At 47.0% G+C, this 16,728-nt stretch overlaps 1 protein-coding gene across 19 annotated transcripts in view; it reads right to left on the bottom strand.

The window, feature by feature from the left end:
• The window catches only part of FRYL (FRY like transcription coactivator), a 2,516,714-nt gene that overhangs the window by 1,970,963 nt on the left and 529,023 nt on the right, over positions 1-16,728 (bottom strand). The gene's annotated exons all lie outside the window — the stretch shown is intronic.

Here is a 16,728-nt window from a genome sequence, read left to right as displayed (position 1 = left end):
CCTGCTTTTGCATAAAGACATGCCACTCCAATCTGAGTCCCAAATGCGGTACTACTTATAGCACAAGGTAAACATTGCAATCAGAAGATTCACACTTTAGGGTTTTTCCAGCTTTCAGGCATATCCAAGGGTCTACAGTCAAACATCAACTCTTACATATTAGGTTGCACAAGGATGGCAACATTGGCAAAAAACTGGTCTCCTGTTACATCTTGCTCCAAGTCATCCACTTCTTTCCATTAATTTGAGCTGTATTTCTTTTTTTTTGTGTGTTAATGTACCTTTCATCACATAAGGCGTTATTCAGGAGTATCATATTATACTGCGTTCTGAGGGTCTAACACTCATTACCTCTTTGAATAAGCATTAGATTACTCTTCTCATTAGCCAAAGTCAAATGCTAAAGGAAGGCACATGGTTATACAATTGTATACAATAGGTTTGCAGCACAATTTTTAGGGGTAACAGACTCAAAATGTCACAACAAAGTCCAGAAAATCTGCATAAGTCCTGGAGCAAAAGGAATCCGGTCTTAAACACATCCTTCAGTATTCTTTCCCTCATTTGGATCTTTTTTAAAACTATGTAAAGATTCAGAATATACTTCTAAAGCTTTAAACGCACAGCTACGCTTAGTCACATAAAATTTCCCTACACTGATGCTCTGTTGTTTGCATTAGCACAACATCACTTAATTAAGTAAAATGCTGCTTTCCGGTAACTACAGTCTTCCAATATTAGCATTTCTAATAGATTTACATGCTTGTATAATTCCCCGTAATCTGGTTAGGAAGCTCTTGTACACTTTAATAACAGGAGAGCAGGAAATGCAATTGATATGTGTAGTTCATAGATTGCACTAACTGGTCCAAACTTCAGATCAGTAAGTGGATGTGCTCTGAACTCCACCAACCCAGAGGCCATCATACTTCAGATTTAATAGTACACCGAGGGAAATAAAAATACAGGTGCTTTGAAGGAGAAACTCGCACATGAATCTATGACCGACACCAACATTTGTAACTCACTTTCTTACTAATTGCCAATTCTTAAATCACATGGTTTTTACAAGCACAAACCTTCAGTTTTTTTAAGCAAGCCTCAATGTGGTACGAGATTGGCAGCTTCTTAAAAAGTGCTTTGATTGGGTCGTATGTTGATTATTGTTGATTTTCCATTTGTCTTATTTTTACCCTTTCTTGTGCTTTTCTGCATGCTTTGAAATAATTGAATGAAGCTTATTTCATCGAACTTACTTTCTTCTAACCAGACCACTGTATCTTTCAAACTAAAGAAAACATTCAAATATTGTATATACACTATAAAAGGTATTTTGAATGTTCTGGAAAATATTACCTGTAATCCAAAGGGACTCCCCTGGGCAATTCAGCAACTCTGGCCTAAGCAAATTTGTTTTTGGTTAAATTTGTAATTGAAGAGCTAAATAGTAGCGATCACTATAAAGTGGGCCTGATTTTATTTTTATTTATTTACACAGGATACATGGATGATATCCTTACAGGCATTTTGCAAATCAAACATCCTAAAATCTTGTTTAATATAACCATTCAACCGATGTTTTTATTAATGCTACCCATGTGTTTGGAAGTGACACAGTAGAGCTCTACAGTGACTTCATATCAACCCAGAAGTAACAGAGAAGACCTGCGTTTTAGCAGCACCTGGGCTAGCTGATGCCAGTTTCCTAATCTTTCTACTTCTATGCCCTCTGATGCAGAGCACTTAAAACAAACTGCAAGTGATGGTATGCCAAAATCTAACCTGGAAAGATGTGATATTCAGTAGTCCATTCCACTCCATAGTACGAGAAGGTGAGAGGGATTTGAGGAATCAGCATTAGATAGAGCATCCACCAGAATGTGTTAACCGAATGGCAACCTATACAAGCAAATTAAAGGTGCAAGTATGGGAGCATCTTGTGCACCAACCATAGCTAATTTTTCTATGGTTAAATTCGAGAACACATTCAAATAATGAAGTGACCCTGTTTTCAGAAGCGGTTGTGGGCGTGCGTGTGCCCGCGGTTGTGGGCGGGCGCGCGCCGGCAGGTTGTGGGCGGGCGCGCGCCGGCAGGTTGTGGGCGGGCGCGCGCCGGCAGGTTGTGGGCGGGCGCGCGCCGGCAGGTTGTGGGCGGGCGCGCGCCGGCAGGTTGTGGGCGGGCGCGCGCCGGCAGGTTGTGGGCGGGCGCGCGCCGGCAGGTTGTGGGCGGGCGGGTGCCAGCAGGTTGTGGGCGGGTGCGCGCCCGCAGGTTGTGGGCGGGTGCGCGCCCGCGGTTGTGGGCGGGCGCGCGCCCGCGGTTGTGGGCGGGCGCGCGCCCGCGGTTGTGGGCGGGCGCGCGCCCGCGGTTGTGGGTGGGCGCGCGCCCGCGGTTGTGGGTGGGCGCGCGCCCGCGGTTGTGGGTGGGCGCGCGCCCGCGGTTGTGGGCGGGCGCGGCTCTGTGTGCGCGCGCGGTTCTGTGTGCACGCGCGTGTGGTTGAGGTTGTGTGAGTGTGGTTGGGTGGGGTTGTGTGTGGGAGTGACTGGGTGTGGTTGGGTGTGGTTGTGTGTATTTGTGTGGTGTTGTGGTTGTGTGTGTGTTTGAATGTGTGTGTGTTTGAATGTGTGTGTGTTTGAATGTGTGTGTGTTTGAATGTGTGTGTGTTTGAATGTGTGTGTGTTTGAATGTGTGTGTGTTTGAATGTGTGTGTGTTTGAATGTGTGTGTGTTTGAATGCGTGTGTGTTTGAATGCGTGTGTGTTTGAATGCGTGTGTGTTTGAATGCGTGTGTGTTTGAATGCGTGTGTGTTTGAATGCGTGTGTGTTTGAATGCGTGTGTGTTTGAATGCGTGTGTGTTTGAATGCGTGTGTGTTTGAATGCGTGTGTGTTTGAATGCGTGTGTGTTTGAATGCGGGTGTGGTTGAATGCGGGTGTGGTTGAATGCGGGTGTGGTTGAATGCGGGTGTGGTTGAATGCGGGTGTGGTTGAATGCGGGTGTGGTTGAATGCGGGTGTGGTTGAATGCGGGTGTGGTTGAATGCGGGTGTGGTTGAATGCGGGTGTGGTTGAATGCGGGTGTGGTTGAATGCGGGTGTGGTTGAATGCGGGTGTGGTTGAATGCGGGTGTGGTTGAATGCGGGTGTGGTTGAATGCGGGTGTGGTTGAATGCGGGTGTGGTTGAATGCGGGTGTGGTTGAATGCGGGTGTGGTTGAATGCGGGTGTGGTTGAATGCGGGTGTGGTTGAATGCGGGTGTGGTTGAATGCGGGTGTGGTTGAATGCGGGTGTGGTTGAATGCGGGTGTGGTTGAATGTGGGTGTGGTTGAATGTGGGTGTGGTTGAAGTTGCGCCTGTTCCAAGATGGTGCTCATATTTTTGGCCATCGCCTCTCATCTTCCACTTCCGGGTCATGTCCCCAGTAAGGATATATCCTCCCCTGCGTCAAGCCGGGCTCCGTGCGAGTACAGCCACACCCCTGGATTACCCGCAGTGACTATTTCGGCTCCAGCTCTACTACCGGTAGGCTACATAGGGATATCATGGGTGCTGTACATCTTTTACACAGGTATTCTTTACATTGGTATATTCTTTACTATGCAGACTGCTGCAGCTTAAAGATACCCCTGTTCGCCGCGACTCTTCATTTCAAAGTATCACACCATGCTGTCATTACTACACTCTAAGCAGCTTCTCTCATTCATGGAATGAGTAAGGACAGCTAACACTACACATTGCTTGGACACATACAAACTATACTGTTCAGTGATCTTATTGTTCACTTAATCTTGCTTCAGGGACCGTATCTCTTATGGAGTTTGTCCACCATGTCCATCCTTGATTAAGAAACCCCTGCTCTCACTTAACCAGGGCCCCGTGAGAGTAAAGCAGCATCCCTGGACTATCTATTGCGTTTGTCCCGGCTGCAGATAGACCTCTGGTAAGCCATGCAGGGACACTATTGGAGTTTATCATTCTATATACTGGCAGTTTTTACATTTCTATCCCCTCTCTATTACAGACCGCAGCACTATAAGGGTAGCCCCGACAGTGGTTAGTCGCCATTTTAAAGGACCTTTCCTACTGGAAGCAGACATTCTAGGAAATGTTCTTATCTATTTACGAAATTACTAAGTACAGCAAGATTTACGCACAGCCTGGGTACAAATGATTGCGTTTACAGGTTTGTTCACACTTTCAAATTACTTTAACTTTAGGAATCGTCCTTCTGTGGTATACTTTTCTCCACGCTTACCAGTGACTAAGAAGTGCTTATCCTCACACACCAAACTAGTAAGTGTAGCAATATAGTGAACACTGCGCAGAGCATATATACCAACAAAAATTCTATTCCATGTTCTCATATTGATTTTTATTTTGCTCTAGGAACCGCCTGGTGGACTTGGCCCTTTTTGCAGTGTCATCCCAGAACATTTTGCCTCCCTCCTGTATTTTTTCTGACCTGTCGTTGGTGGTTTTATGACTCTGGGCACTTTACCACTGCTGATCAGGGCTAAAGTGCGTTGGCGCTCTTTTGCAAATTGTGTTATGGATGAGTGTTTCCATGATTGGCTATTTGATTTACTTATCAGACCCTAGTACAGTGCACTATGTGTGCCCAGGGCCTGTAAATCAAATGCTGCTGGTGGTCTTGCAGCACTGATTGTGCCACCCACAGAAGCAGCTTGTAAATTGTGGCTCAGGCCTGCCATTGCAGAGCCTGTGTGCAGTCTGGGACTGCCATGTCGACTTGGCAAGTGCACAAACTTGACAGTCCCTAAACCCTAAGGTAGGACCAAGGTACCCCTGTGGGCAGAGTGCATTGTATGTGAAAGATAGGACATGCCCTGATGTGTGTGGCATGTCCTGATAGTGAAATAATGCCAATTTATTCCCATAGGCCAGAATGGGGAGTTTGTTTATAACATCTTATAAACATAACTGACCCTGGGAACAAGATAGCAAAATAAAGTTTAGCATGCCTAAACTCAGAATGTTAAAGTGCATCTTTTAGTGAGGATGATTTTTACATTCTGTGTTTGAAGATACCACTTTTAGAAAGTGGGTATTTTCTTGCCCATGTATTGCAGGTCTATCTTTTGGATGACAGGGGCTGGAGGAGGACAGTTTCTCCAGAATTCTTATGCGTCAGGGCTAGCCTAAATAGGCCTGATCTGCATTTGGAGTGCTGGGAGGAGTTGCACCTTCACCTGAATAGGGCTGTGCCTGCCTTCCACAATGACGGCTCCGCCCCCCTGTGGTGTGTATGGAGCCAGGGCTCATACTGACAAAGGAGGTTGTGGCTGGGTACAGACACTCTGTGCCTTCAGAGAACAAAGGATTTTGGTGTATACAAAGAGGGGCCCACACCCCAGACATTTAGATCACTTCTGGGAAATCAAGAGGAAACCTTTGCCATGGAGAAGAGCCAGAGATGCTGAGAAGGAATACTGCCCTTGTGTTGTTTGCTGTCTGGGGTGGACCTGCACTGGCTACTTGCTGCCAAGGAAAGGAGAAAAGGACTTTACTGTTGCTTTGTCATCTTGAGGAAGGAACAGACACATTGCCTCCCCTGCGCTGCATTAAGGAACAGACGCACGCCTCTCCCGAAGTGAGGAACTGATACATCACCTTAGCTGCGACCCTTTTGTTAGTTTTGCGTTACTTATCAAAGGTACTTTGTGAGAAAAGTGTCGTATTCACAACTTCATTGAACGGAACTATTTCTACCATTTAGGAGCCCTATTTTTAATATTATTTTGGGATTTTTATTTGGTCTTGTTTTGGTTTAGATAAAGATTATTTTTCTTAACTGGTGTGGTGTCCATTTGTAGTGTTTTCATTGTACTACTATATGTGTTCACAAATGCTTTACACACTGCCTTGGAGAAAAGCCTGTCTACTCGTGCCAGGCTACCAAGGGGGTGAGCAGGGGTTATTTTAGGAGTTTATACCCCTTACCCTGACTAGAAGCAAGGGCCCCTATGTGGACAAAGGTACCTACCCCTGCCAACTAGAGACCCCCATTTCTAACACCGCCCCTTCTGCTGTATTCTTTTTATTTCCATCGCTATATGAATAAGTGAGCATATCAGCACATTTCGGTAAGAAGCACAGTAAGGGGCACACCCCATAATATTTCCGAATTCTGTATTCCATAATATTCTGTACACTATGCTGCCTATACTATATTTTACAGTCTACCTTCCAACACTTCGTCATTTTACAGTGGGCACAAACATACCCATCTTCAGGTTGCATCCGTAGCTGGCTCGTCTGTGGCATCAGGCCACCATGCATAACTACAATGCTTATGTACAGGTATCTTCATCATTTTAGGGCATTCTGTACCCTGCACTTAGGTAACAGCATGCTAAGGGCACATCATTGTCTTGGTTTGAAAGCTCAATCGACTAACTCACAAACATTTTCAGTGGATAAAATCCGCTACTTATGCACTGGGTACTAATGGCTCGACTTTCCGCTTTCTTTTTCTCATATTCACAAATTATCTTCTGCTATATAGCATGTTTTACTTGGTGGTAAGTACACCAACTGTTTTTAAATCAACCTTATCTTTTATGGTAACTGAAGTAATCCTTTGGGGGAATATTACAAATGAAGACTATTCCCCTATTTGCTGTCCCTTTACAGATACCAATGTGACGGCTTCCTGATGAAGGCATTTCGCCGAAACGGCGTAATTACATCTTTAAGCCTTCCACAATATGTAGTATTATCACCTATTGATTAAAATTAATGAATTAGTATCAATGTTTATATCATGGCTAATTGAGATTATGTTCAGCCGATAGCAACATTACATTGTATCTATATCAAGTTGCTCTGTCGTAGGTTTATGAAATGATCAGATTTACCACAAAAACAATTATGAACAGCTATAATGGAAAATCTAATGATATTTGAGCATTTTTATTAATTGTATATCAAATATTTTTGCTATTTTGAATACAAAATAAATCAGATCTTGACTAGGTTCGTATTAAATTAATCATTAAGGCATTTTTTGATTAAGTTACCAGTGTGCAGTAATCTGTCCGCAATTTAAGTTCACAATTTCTTGCTTAAGATATATTTCTAAGCTAGATATACAAAACTGCCACCCCCAAGCAAATCCCATTATACTGTAATTGTCACTTATGGAAATACGCAAGGACATCTCCGAGATCCTTTTAAGGCATTGCACAACATATTTTAATAGAGAACTATCCACTTGAAAGAGTCCTTTTTACCACAACCTTGCCTTAATTCATCCAAATGAACCCCATAAACAGCTTGTCATTCACATAATGGCCTTTCTTATAGTCAATGTAGAAACTCAATGGTATCTTATGGTAAAGTTGATGGAACATCTCCTCTTTGGGGGGTGTGGGGTGCTGGAGTGAAAAATGTCATCAGGGTTACCGATTGCCCAGCATAGAAGAATGCCACCACCTTAACGTACTATGCGGAATATATGAGCCCAGAACACCTCTTTGCATGCGATTTTAACAATGAGAATTCAAGTACGATATTCAATTTTCTTCTTTTCGAGAGTAAGAAATCTGGGACCACCGTGGAGAAAGATGCCCCCTCGGAATGAAGAAAAAAAAGCACAGGCAAGTAATCCGGTTTTGAAGCACTTTTTATCTTTGGTAAGGGCTCATGAGGGAGTCACCCAGGACATGCTTATCTTCCTATCTCATCATCATGTGTACAGAGAAATTAGGGAATATTGATATTTCTCCTGGTTACTTCACTGGATCAAGACTTTACCAAAACAAACTTCAGCTCACCAAAACAAAGCAAAAAAACAAATTTGTTTTTATGCTCTCAATGACTAATTGCTCTACTCTAAATCAGTGAACATAAATAACTATTGGCGCCTTGATGGCAATTATTGTGCAATGGGTCATACAGGGGAACCCTTGCCTGCTAGGTCTCCTCCCACCCATCACTCTATCGCCTTCAACTTCTTCTCAGGAGACAGCGACATACCTGGGCGAGCCACGTTCCTCCAGGAACGTGGTGGGGCGGCTCGTTACGACGGTGGCCTCCTGGCTTTCCTCCTTCGCCCCCGGCCAGATTCGCTTTCTCCTCCAGAAGGGGAACTGCATTTCCAATGGCGACTAACGTACCCCTCAGCGTCCTTCTCCGCGTCTCAAACTCGGCACCACACCGGTTGTTAACAGGTTTCCTCCCCCTCTTACATATTGGAAACTCACTCCATCCATTCCCTCCTCGGTCACGAGGTGCTCCGTTCAAGGTTGTTAAAGGACTTATCTTGCCAGCCTATCGGGGCCTGTACTCTATCCAGGTTGCCCGGAGTTTAAAAGGGAACACAGACCACCCGTCTTGACTGCTACTGCCAGTCTTCCTGTTATCGTCTAAAAACTGAGAATATTGGATTCAGTGTCTGTGGAATCGACATATGGGTACCAAGGAATGTCGGTCTCATCAACCCCCGTTGTCCAGGAGAGTCGTCTGTGACACATCTCTAGAAGAAAGGCTGAGTCCTAGGCACCAATTTGTTCAGAAATAAAGTGTTGTCAGAAGGTTGCAGAGAGCAACTGTAGCTCACTAATGCTACATGCAGGAGTGATGGTGATAAGAATCAGTGTCTTGATTGTCAGAAGGTCTAGGAAGCAACAGTGCATAAGCACAAATGGCACACATGTATGGATCACCAGCCTAGATTTGGGTCCTACGGGGAGGCATGACAAATGGTTTTGGAGGGAACATAAGCATCAGACCCTTTTTTTTTTTAATCACAAACTGTGGTGTAAAGAGAGGCAAGACTGTGCAAACATATTAAGTTTGAAAGCGCAGACAAGTAACCCATAACTGTACCCACTAGAAGGCTGTGATGGGCCAATGACAAAAACGATACATCAGAGAGTTGGGGCGTGGCCAAGCCACGGGCTACGATGGCCGCGCGTTGTTGAAGCTCCGTCAGCAGACCAGCATTAACCGCGTTGTCCCCGTCCTCCAGTGTCGCTAGGTCGAGGACAGAAGCGTCGCTGCCTCCCCGGTTCCATGTGCCATTGTCTGGGTGCTCTGTGACCGCTGGAAAGTCCGTGTGCGGTCCCGGAGCGAACTCTGTCCGAGTCGCGGAGGAGCTCAAAATGGCGGCCTGAGCAGAGGAATCGAGGCGGACATTGCCGCTGCACTCGCCGGAGCACCCTATCCCTTGATGTGGGGCCGATAAGGCGGTGAGTACCCAGGTGCCGGTCTGGTGGTCTCAGCTCCCCCCCCCCCCCGCCTTTCGTTCGTGCGGCCGAGACGGTGTCGGCCAGGCGCTGCTGTGTGGTCCCGGATGAACCGCTTCCCGATCTCAACTGCCGCTTGGCTGGGGCGGTGCGGGTGTGGCTGGGCCGGCGGCGGCATACATATTGTGGGGAGGGAGCGTGCTTGGGCCCGCTAAGTGCCCCCGGTGCCCGGGTTGCCCCCCCCCCCATATGCAGTGGCGGGAATCTACCAGGAGGCATTGATCCTTTGGCGATGGTGTGCTCTGCCCACTTGACTCCGCTCATGGGGAGCTGCTACCCTGCAGGAGAGATGAGTGTATTTTGACTGGTGGGGGCTGCTGCCTTACCCGGACAGTGCCGGACCTCCGAGATTCCTTTTCACCAGCCAATGGTAGTGGTGTGCACAGAGCCCGGTGGCAAGGCGGATGCTCCACGGTTCTGGGCCCGGTTCTGGGCTGCAGCGGTAACCCTCCTCTGGTACTACATTTTGAGGTTAATGGCAGTGGACCGCCACTAGGACTCTGTTCTGTGCCCTGGGGTTACGGATGTGACGGTTGGCACTGTGTGATCTGTAGTGGTGCTTTGGAGGTCTCCACGTCACTGAGGGGCCCGGAGGTCATCACAAATTTCCTTCTATTCCCTCTCCTCGACGCGACTGGTGGCGCCCTAGAGACACCAAAGTTGGCTGGGCAATCTCCGGTCGCTCTACGAAGGCATGGGTTGCAAAGACCCGAAACAAAGCACACTTCCATTTGAGAAGCTAGCGGATAAAACAGCAGAGGGAGACCCCGCCATGGTGGAACGTGCCGTGAGCCCTGCTGGTAATGAGTCAGCCTCAGCCCCTGCTGCAGATTGGCTGCAAGAAATGAGGGCAGGCTTCAGATCGCTTCGACTCCCTGGATAAAATGCTCGAATCGATGGGCGCAAAGATCCAGGAGCACGACAGGCGTCTGGATGTGGCGGAGGCACGGATCTCCGACATTGAGGATGGTACCACACAGGCAACCAAACGTCTTGACAGAACGGAGTGCATATTGAAGTATGTGGCCGTTAGAAATGAGGACCTTGAAGCGCGCAGGAGCCGCAATAACGTGCACATTCTTGGGGTTCCGGAGTCCACAGCAACGGGTCGCCTGGACGTTTTTGTGGAAACTCTGCTGGGGGACATGTTCTGAAGAGACGCTTTTACACCGGGCTTTGTGGTGGAGAGGGCTCACCGCACCCTTGGTCCTCGACCTAATCCGGGTCTCCCTCCTCGCCCCCTGATAGCCCGCATCATGAACTTTGAGACAGACACAGCCCTACGCTTGGCCAGAGAACGTGGTGACGTTACCTGGCAAGGCTCAAAAATTGCCCTTTACCCTGACTTCACGGTGATGGTGCAGGAAGCCCGGCGTAAATTCACTGGGGTAAAAGCCACACTCCGAAATCTTGGCCTTAAGTACGGCATGTTGTATCCAGCAGGTTTGCGGGTGGAGATGGAGGGCCGGGTTCGCTTCGTTGACAACCCTAACGATGTCCAAGAATTTAGTCGCACATACAAAAACAAGGGTCAGCCGCGGGACGAGGGAGGCGGCCTGTCTCCTCCGCACAGTGGCTCAGTCGCTAGCTTGGATCGTTTTCTGGCTCCGGCGTGTGGTGGCGTCGATGACTATTTGAACGTTCTTTTTGTCACTGGACATATTTGGGGACACAGGATATCTTTGTTGAGTACACTTTTCACAGCTGGTCTGCTGTCGTGGCGTTGCCACCCCCCTAGGCGGATACCTTGGGGTTTTTCTGGCTGGTTCTAATGTACCTGTTAATAATTTAATTTCTCTATTGTACAAACGTATGGTACTTTGATTTTTGTTCACAGGTTAGGGTAGGCCTTACATTTCTTGTAGTGAGGCTGGGTGGTGGGTGGGGGTTTTGGGGTAGGGTGCACCGCTTATGTGATGACATCTGTCCTCGTCAGTCTTCTTAACAATCCCGGATGGCTCAGATCGGTTTAAATGACTACCCCTTTAACTTGTCACTGTTGTAATGGAATGTCAGGGGTCTTAATATCAGCGTAAACGAAGACAGGTGGTGCACTACCTGAATAGACAATGTAGACGTCTCCTTTCTGCAAGAAACTCACTTACCCACTACAGACGCAGCGCGTTTTGCGGCCAGCTGGGGTGCTCATAGGTACTTTGCTAACTTCAGCAATTATGCAAGGGGCACGGCAGTTCTAATCCACAAAAGTGTCCCGTTTCACTGCCAGCTGGTCATCAGGGATGGGGAGGGACGGTACGCAAGAGTGATGGGTTCGATAATGGGGCACAGGGTCATTTTGGTTTGTGTCTATGCCCCCAAATACTGACTCCCCGGAGATTTTCCACACACTGCACACTCAACTTTCCAAACTAGAACCCGCTTTGCTTATGATTGGTGGGGATTTTAATCTCCTATTGAATACAGACCTGGATAGTACCTCTGGCGCTGCGGACACCAAACCTAGAGCGCGGCGTGCTGTCCGTGATCTCTGTGATCATTTTTCCCTGATAGACATTTGGCGCAGGCGCAACCCCGCCACCACTAATTACACACATTTCTCTGGTCAACACAACACTTGGACTAGGATTGATTTTTGGCTGATCTCCCCGGGTGTGTCCCCCTGGTATCGGACATTGAAGACCCTCCCTAAAACATATTCCGACCACTCCCCAGTGCTGTTGTGTCTTCAAGTTCCTCGCCCTGAAGGGTTCGAAAGGCAATGGCACTTTCCTGGTCGCGCTCTGTTAGACGACCTTTTCCGCCATGAAGTCAGTAAGGCGATTGAGGAGTACTTTACCATTAATACCGGCTCGGTGGATTCCTGGGCACTGTTGTGGGAGGGGTTTAAGGCCTACATCCGCGGCGTATGTATATCCAAGCACGCAGGAGTTCTCAAAGCATTACGTACAACACTGACACGGCTGGAGGCCGAACTGGAGACGCTGGATGCAGATGCGCAGCACGCACCTCCTAGCTCCTTGCACGCCAGACGGCTGGGCCTGAGACTGCGGATTGTGAGATCCTTTACTTGGGTAAATATCAACCTGCTCGTAGATATGGGGAGGGTGATCGGCCGGGACGCACCCTAGCTCAGGTTTTCAGACCACCATATAGCAAAGCATTCATCACAAATCCGTGGTCAGGACGGGACACTTCGCACAACTTCCACAGATATTCGGGACGAATTTCTTACATACTACTCGGCACGATACACATCTAGACATAGCAGTGATACAACTGCACAAGAGGATTATTTATCCGAAATTGCTTTAGTATTCTTAGAGAAAGACATGCAGGAGTTCATGGCGGAACCCATTACGGTGAATGAAGTTCGTGGGGCAATTAAAGTACTGCGTGGCTCCTCTGCTCCGGGCCTTGACTGCTTCACAGGGGAGTTCTACAAGGCCTTTTCAGATCTTCTAGCACCTAAACTGATTGAGGTTTATGCTGAGGCCCTTGAACGGCAAACCCTGCCTCCCACATTAAACAAAGCGGTCATTATTCTTCTTCCAAAACCTGACAAGGACCCATCGCTTTGTGGGTGATACAGACCCCCATCACTATTGAATATCGACTATAAAATCCTTTCTAGAATCGTGGCCAACAGACTCTCACAATTAATGGAGTTTATTATCAGGCTTTGTTCCCCATCGCTCAACCTCATTGAATTTGCAAACTTTGTTTGCGTTGTTGCACAGAATAAACCCCAAAACTCCGGCTATACTGCTTGAAACAGAAAAAGCATTTGATACTCTCGAATGGCCCTTTTTTTTTATCTGTAATGCGTCAGATGGGCATGCCGGCTGGATTCATAGCCACCACGAGCCTATTATACAGTCGGCCCACGGCGAGACTCCGCATTAATGGCACTATACCTAGCTCATTTGCCCTTAACCGAGGCACTGTCCCCTCTTTTGTTAATTCTTGCCATGGCATTTCCAAGAGCGACATCTTCATAGAGGACTACAATTCAGGACGGGCCCCCTATTGGTTTCATTGTATGCCGATGATACCATCCTTTATGTCAGAGAGCCACATCTGAACCTAGCATCGCTCATATGGGAAATACTCCGCTTTGGTCGGCACTCTGGGATGGGAATTAATTGGCATTAGTCGATTATTTTTCCCTTAACCTGCAGCACTTCCTCTTGGCAATGCGAGTTTCCATTGGAATGGCGCTCATATTCTGTCAAATATTTGGGTATCCACATACACCTAAATCAAGATCAGATTATACGCCTTAATTATGGTCACGCGAACGCGAAATTGGAGTCTCAAGTTGAGAAATGGATACGTCTCCCTTTATCCATAACAGGCAGAATCGCTATCATTAAGATGATGATTCTCCCCAAATTATTAAACTTTTAACAATATCCCCATACCACTCACTCAGTTTCTTTCCAACACTGCGATCCCATCTTGTCAAGTTGGTATGGGGAGGCAAACAGCCTCGCGTCCGATGGAGGATACTCACTCTTCCATACGATAGATGCGGATTTGAAGTGCCGGGTTTTTATTTATATTACTTGGTCGCACAGTGTGGCTATGCATTTGCTTGGTACCACCCTGACGCACGGATCCCATTTCTGTGTCCGGAGGCTGACTTCGCTCTCCCTGAGCGCTTGACAGCTGTCTTACCTAAAGGCAAACCCAGGAGTCCGGTCGACATACAAACTGTCTCGACCACTAGCTGGGCATGGAGTAGGCTCCTGCGTTACACTGGCAATTCAATTTTATATTCCAATGCTCTTCCATTGCCAAATGCTCGTTGGCTCCCCATAACGGGCGAGAAACTCGTGCAACGCAATGGACTAAATTTGATATTGCTAAAATAGGTGATTTGTGTCCTGGCGGACACATATTTTCAGCCTCGGAGGACACACGCTTCCAGGACGCTACGTTCATGGATAAATTCGTCCTCAGTAGACTTTATTCAGCATTAAGGGCTATGATAGTTGGCTTCCCTTTGGAACCAGACTCATTTGAGCCACTGACTCTGCTCATTGAGAAGGAAACTGGTGCACACAATCTCCAAACTGAACAAATTGCGTATAGCACAAGTTCCCAGTGTGGATGATAGGCTTCGTTTGGAATGGGAGTCCGATCTGGGACATCCTATTTCGGATGACCAGTGGTCCGCCTGCTGCAAGGTTACCAAAAACGTGTTGTTAAATAGTCGCCATAAGCTCTTACACTATAAGTTTCTTCGTAGAAGCTACATGACACCGGCAAAACTGCATAAAATCGACCCTGAAAGGCCCAACAGATGCCGGAAATGTGGCGCACAACATGTTGATTTCGCCCACTTGACCTGGACATGTCCACGCATACATACGTACTGGGAACAGGTACACAAAATATTGGGGGATATTCTTGGGCTCACACTGGTTCCTATTCCGGAGGTGGAATTGTTGGGTTACACGGTCAACTTTCCTAAAGAGGTCCGGAAGCTAGCATCCCTTGGTCTCCTTCTGGCAAAACGAGAGATAGCATTGCACTGGTGTGGCAGGACTGTTCCAACCGCACACGGCTGGCTTAATAGTTTGGCCTTCTGCAGCACAAACAGCGAGATCTATCCTAGCCTGCTACCCAGCATAGCGTGCCCTAAATATATCTGGGGCCCATACAAGGCGTATATTACCACCCTGAACAATGCTTCACCCTCCCAATCTAGTTCAGGGATAGTTCCCACGGGGGTTGGTTAGTCCATTTGGTCTGCGCACTGACATGTCGGGCAAGGCATTGTACAGCATGGGAGTGTTTCGCCCGCTTCTCCTTCGCCCGGCCCACTTCGTTGAGCACTCTGGAGTTCAGATCACAACAGATTGAGAGTACTGTTCTGCCACCTTGATAAACATTGGAGGGGGTCATAGCTACGCAACTGGAGCTGTGGCGATTTAACTGTCATGTGATATGTTGCACAGCATGTTCTATTTCTACTCTGACGAGATACCATTGTATATTGCAAGATGAGACAGATGTGATGTTACTGATGTGTTTGTTATCATATACCAACGACAACTGTAACAACTGAAAAGAACTTATTGTTGGATTGGTAATAAAGATCAAATAAAGTTTCTTTTAAAAACAATACATCAGAGAATTTGCCCTACCGGACGTGCCCCACACTAGGTCAAATAGGCAAGCTACTGGCTGCAAGTGTCCCATGACGGAAACAGTGGGTCACTCGAATACAATTTGAGAAAACGTCGCACTGCATGAACAAATCTAACCAGGAAATATATAATGATCGAAGATGCCCTGTGCCACCTAGATACAGTGGCATGGCTCCTAGTTCTGCCAAATGAGTACTGCTCATCTTTTCCACTCTCATACAATTACCCAGTGGACGGTTGTTGCTGCCAGTAAACCGTCTCTGGATTAGCTGTTAAACTTCACATATTGCTAGTGGCATTGTATGGGAGGGAACAAAACCACAAGGATCAAGCTATGGCATGAATGTGAACTGTTCAAGTGCAGAGTCAGTCTTTCCTAAAAAAGTCTAGATTTATCGACAGGCATGTTCATAAGTAATGTTTGGAAATCCACGCAAAACCCATTTTATCACACCTATGTGTGCCTATTAAGCACAAAACTGGTGCAAACAGAAAAACGTATGCAGGCAGTGGTGTTCAAGACTACACACAATACACACTTTCCTTTACCCGGTCTTTCTTGGATTGTTTCAGCCTATGAGCTCCTGAGGTCCTCCAGAATAGCAGAGGAGATCTTGCTGGCCATGTCATATAAGGCATGGGTGCACCTGTCCAGAAGGAACTGCACATTCAAATAAAGCAAAGACAGCCAAGAAAAACTATTTTTTATCAATGGCATGAATACGTTTTGACTCCCTATCCGGGGTTTCACTAGAAAAGCATTTGGACTTAATACTTTTGGATACCTATAACACAAGGTTTTAAGGCATTCAGGATGTCTCCTCAGAAAGTCAGGATCTTTCCTGTGCAGTCTAGTCAAAGGTTGGTCGACATGAAGGGTTGAGCATGACATTGAGGTGCCCCAAGGATGTCCAGAAGAGCCTTGTTAAATGGTAGCAGTGGCTCAGATGAAAAAGAGCCTGGAATTTCTGTCAATAAATTAGCTCAAGTTTCCAGAGTAGGCAACTGCAAATCAGTACTTCTGCTAAGAACTGCCTCCAGTGAATTACTTGGCCCACTGGCATTTTGCAAGTCTAATTACAGCCCTTCATTAGTGCTAGGAGTGAGGAACACACTGGCTGCTCCTCATCAAAGTCGTAAGAACATTAGGTATGCTCCACATAGTTGGAGAGGGCATCGAGCTTCTGATAATGCTGCCAGCAAGAATGCTCAAGGCTAAGGGTCTGGTTGTGCAACCAGTGGTTGTACATTTGTTATTTCACTGCGCCTCAGAGGCCTGGCATGGGCCACCACCTGTCCTGGGTGTGACTGCTGTCACAATTGGATCTGAATACTTGTATCAGTGAAGTT

This window comes from Triturus cristatus, chromosome 2_2 (genome assembly GCF_964204655.1).
Source record: "Triturus cristatus chromosome 2_2, aTriCri1.1, whole genome shotgun sequence".
Lineage (NCBI taxonomy): Eukaryota > Metazoa > Chordata > Amphibia > Caudata > Salamandridae > Triturus > Triturus cristatus.
This window is presented reverse-complemented; position numbering and strand designations above follow the sequence as displayed.